This window comes from Coregonus clupeaformis, unplaced genomic scaffold (assembly GCF_020615455.1).
Source record: "Coregonus clupeaformis isolate EN_2021a unplaced genomic scaffold, ASM2061545v1 scaf0825, whole genome shotgun sequence".
In the NCBI taxonomy this organism is placed as follows: domain Eukaryota; kingdom Metazoa; phylum Chordata; class Actinopteri; order Salmoniformes; family Salmonidae; genus Coregonus; species Coregonus clupeaformis.
Genome location: NW_025534280.1, coordinates 182,501 through 187,500, shown reverse-complemented (window position 1 = coordinate 187,500; position 5,000 = coordinate 182,501). Strand labels below are relative to the sequence as shown.

At 45.9% G+C, this 5,000-nt stretch overlaps 1 pseudogene; it reads left to right on the top strand.

Annotated features, from left to right (window-relative positions):
- Positions 1–5,000, top strand: part of LOC123481336 — a 45,729-nt pseudogene that overhangs the window by 30,881 nt on the left and 9,848 nt on the right.

Genomic DNA, 5,000 nt, shown 5'->3' with positions numbered 1-5,000 from the left:
CGCGTGTGTCTGTAACGTAGCTAGACAGGAACCTCTACCTGACGTGTGTCTGTAATGTAGCTAGACAGGAACCTCTACCTGACGTGTGTCTGTAACGTAGCTAGACAGGAACCTCTACCTGACGTGGTGTCTGTAATGTAGCCAGACAGGAACCTCTACCTGACGTGTGTCTGTAATGTAGCCAGACAGGAACCTCTACCTGACGTGTGTCTGTAATGTAGCTAGACAGGAACCTCTACCTGACGTGTGTCTGTAATGTAGCCAGACAGGAACTCTACCTGACGTGTGTCTGTAATGTAGCCAGACAGGAACCTCTACCTGACGTGTGTCTGTAATGTAGCCAGACAGGAACCTCTACCTGACGTGTGTCTGTAATGTAGCCAGACAGGAACCTCTACCTGACGTGTGTCTGTAATGTAGCCAGACAGGAACCTCTACCTGACGTTGTGTCTGTAATGTAGCTAGACAGGAACCTCTACCTGACGTGTGTCTGTAATGTAGCCAGACAGGAACCTCTACCTGACGTGTGTCTGTAATGTAGTCAGACAGGAACCTCTACCTGACGTTGTGTCTGTAATGTAGCCAGACAGGAACCTCTACCTGACGTGTGTCTGTAATGTAGTCAGACAGGAACCTCTACCTGACGTGGCCTGTAATGTAGCCAGACAGGAACCTCTACCTGACGTGTGTCTGTAATGTAGCTAGACAGGAACTCTCTACCTGACGTTGTGTCTGTAATGTAGCTAGACAGGAACCTCTACCTGACGTGTGTCTGTAATGTAGCTAGACAGGAACTCTCTACCTGACGTTGTGTCTGTAATGTAGCTAGACAGGAACCTCTACCTGACGTGTGTCTGTAATGTAGCCAGACAGGGAACCTCTACCTGACGTGTGTCTGTAATGTAGCTAGACAGGAACTCTCTACCTGACGTTGTGTCTGTAATGTAGCTAGACAGGAACTCTCTCACCTGACGTTGTGTCTGTAATGTAGCCAGACAGGAACCTCTACCCTGACGTGTGTCTGCTAATGTAGCTAGACAGGAACCTATACCTGACGTGTGTCTGTAATGTAGCCAGACAGGAACCTCTATCTGACGTGTGTCTGTAATGTAGCCAGACAGGAACCTCTACCTGACGTGTGTCTGTAATGTAGCCAGACAGGAACCTCTACCTGACGTGTGTCTGTAATGTAGCCAGACAGGAACCTCTACCTGACGTTGTGTCTGTAATGTAGCCAGACAGGAACCTCTCTACCTGACGTGTGTCTGTAATGTAGTCAGACAGGAACCTCTACCTGACGTGTGTCTGTAATGTAGTCAGACAGGAACCTCTACCTGACGTGTGTCTGTAATGTAGCCAGACAGGAACCTCTACCTGACGTGTGTCTGTAATGTAGCCAGACAGGAACCTCTACCTGACGTGTGTCTGTAACGTAGCCAGACAGGAACCTCTCTACCTGACGTGTGTCTGTAATGTAGTCAGACAGGAACCTCTACTTGACGTGTGTCTGTAACGTAGCTAGACAGGAACCTCTACCTGACGTGTGTCTGTAACGTAGCCAGACAGGAACCTCTACCTGACGTGTGTCTGTAATGTAGCCAGACAGGAACCTCTACCTGACGTGTGTCTGTAATGTAGCCAGACAGGAACCTCTACCTGACGTGTGTCTGTAATGTAGCCAGACAGGAACCTCTACCTGACGTTGTGTCTGTAATGTAGTCAGACAGGAACCTCTACCTGACGTGTGTCTGTAATGTAGCCAGACAGGAACCTCTACCTGACGTGTGTCTGTAACGTAGCCAGACAGGAACCTCTACCTGACGTTGTGTCCACTGTGTCTCTCTCCTGGTCCAGGTGTCAGAGGTTCCTCAAGGCTAAGATGGAGTCAGACCGAAAGAGGAGGGCCCACTTTCAGAACGTGGTCCCTTTCCCTGGTGTCAAGACGTATGTTGACCTGACACATCACGAAGACCCAACACAGGCTGTCCAGGAGTTCACCAAGGAGATAGATCCTTCTAGGAATACGCATCGAGAGGGTGATAGGAGCAGGTCGACCCAACACAGGCTGTCCAGGAGTTCACCAAGGAGATAGATCCTACAGAATACGCATCGAGAGGGTGATAGGAGCAGGTACGACCCAACACAGGCTGTCCCAGGAGTTCACCAAGGAGATCCTTCTAGAATACGCATCGAGAGGGTGATAGGAGCAGGTACGACCCAACACAGGCTGTCCAGGAGTTCACCAAGGAGATAGATCCTTCTAGAATACGCATCGAGAGGGTGATAGGAGCAGGTACGACCCAACACAGGCTGTCCAGGAGTTCACCAAGGAGATAGATCCTTCTAGAATACGCATCGAGAGGGTGATAGGAGCAGGTACGACCCAACACAGGCTGTCCAGGAGTTCACCAAGGAGATCCTTCTAGAATACGCATCGAGAGGGTGATAGGAGCAGGTACGACCCAACACAGGCTGTCCAGGAGTTCACCAAGGAGATAGATCCTTCTAGAATACGCATCAAGAGGGTGATAGGAGCAGGTACGACCCAACACAGGCTGTCCAGGAGTTCACCAAGGAGATAGATCCTTCTAGAATACGCATCGAGAGGGTGATAGGAGCAGGTACGACCCAACACAGGCTGTCCAGGAGTTCACCAAGGAGATAGATCCTTCTAGAATACGCATCGAGAGGGTGATAGGAGCAGGTACTGAGACACACATGCACACACACGGGCAAGCAAGCATTCGCACACGCACAAACCAAATCAAATGTTATTGGTGGCGTACACGTATTTTCAGATGTTATCGCAGGTGCAGCGAAACGCTTGTGTTTCTACGTCCAACAGTGCAGTGATACCAAATAATACAAAACAATACACTCAAATCCACCCCAAAAATAAAAAATAAAGGAATTAAGAAATATCAGGACAAGCAAAGTCAGAGTCTGGACTATATAAATAATATATATGTATATGATGGTGTGTATAGACAGTATAGACAGTATATGAATATAAAAGCTGTTTACTGCAGTAGTTATATAGGATGAACCATGACTAGAATACACTATATACATATGAAGTGGACAGCAGTAGTTATATAGGATGAACCATGACTAGAATACAGTATATACATATGAAGAGGACGGCAGTAGTTATATAGGATGAACCATGACTAGAATACAGTATATACATATGGAGTGGACAGCAGTAGTTATATAGGATGAACCATGACTAGAATACAGTATATACATATGAAGAGGACGGCAGTAGTTATATAGGATGAACCATGACTAGAATACAGTATATACATATGAAGTGGACAGCAGTAGTTATATAGGATGAACCATGACTAGAATAAAGTATATACATATGAAGTGGACAGCAGTAGTTAAGTCTCCCGAGTGGCGCAGTGGTCTAAGGCACTGCATCGCAGTGCTAGCTGTGCCACTAGAGATCCTGGTTCGAATCCAGGCTCTGTCGTAGCCGGCCGTGACCGGGAGACCCATGGGGCGGCGCACAATTGGCCCAGCGTCGTCTAGGGTAGGGGAGGGAATGGCCGGCAGGGGATGTAGCTCAGTTTGTAGAGCATGGCGTTTGCAACGCCAGGGTTGTGGGTTCGATTCCCAAGGGGGGTATGGAAAATAAAAAATAAAATAAAAATGTATGCACTAACTGTAAGTCGCTCTGGATAAGAGCGTCTGCTAAATGACTTAAATGTAAATGTAAATGTTATATAGGATGAACCATGACTAGAATACAGTATATACATATGGAGTGGACAGCAGTAGTTATATAGGATGAACCATGACTAGAATACAGTATATACATATGGAGTGGACAGCAGTAGTTATATAGGATGAACCATGACTAGAATACAGTATATACATATGAAGAGGACAGCAGTAGTTATATAGGATGAACCATGACTAGAATACAGTATATACATATGAAGTGGACAGCAGTAGTTATATAGGATGAACCATGACTAGAATACAGTATATACATATGGAGTGGACAGCAGTAGTTATATAGGATGAACCATGACTAGAATACAGTATATACATATGAAGTACATATGAAGTGGACAGCAGTAGTTATATAGGATGAACCATGACTAGAATACAGTATATACATATGAAGTGGACAGCAGTAGTTATATAGGATGAACCATGACTAGAATACAGTATATACATATGAAGTGGACAGCAGTAGCTATATAGGATGAACCATGACTAGAATAAAGTATATACATATGAAGTGGACAGCAGTAGTTATATAGATCCTTTCCATCTACGTAACATTGCAAAAATCAGAAATTTTCTGTCCAAAAATGATGCAGAAAAATTAATCCATGCATTTGTTACTTCTAGGTTAGACTACTGCAATGCTCTACTTTCCGGCTACCCGGATAAAGCACTAAATAAACTTCAGTTAGTGCTAAATACGGCTGCTAGAATCCTGACTAGAACCAAGAAATTTGATCATATTACTCCAGTGCTAGCTTCCCCTACACTGGCTTCCTGTTAAGGCAAAGGCTGATTTCAAGGTTTTACTGTTAACCTATAAAGCGTTACATGGGCTTGCTCCTACCTATCTTTCCGGAGTTGGTCCTGCGTACATACCAATACGTACGCTACGGTCACAAGACGAGGCCTCCTAATTGTCCCTAGAATTTCTAAGCAAACAGCGGGAGGCAGGGCTTTCTCCTATAGATCTCAATTTTTATGGAACAGTTTGCCTGCCCATGTGGAGAGACGAGACTCGGTCTCAACCTTTAAGTCTTTACTGAAGACTTATCTCTTCAGTAGGTCATATGATTGAGTGTAGTCTGCCCAGGAGTGTGAAGGGTGAACGGAAAGGCTCTGGAGCAACGAACAGCCCTTGCTGTCTCTGCCAGGCCGGTTCCCTCTCTCCACTGGGGTTCTCTGCCTCTAACCCTGTTACAGGGCTGAGTCACTGGCTTGCTGGTGCTCTTTCATGCCGTCCCTAGGAGGGGTGCGTA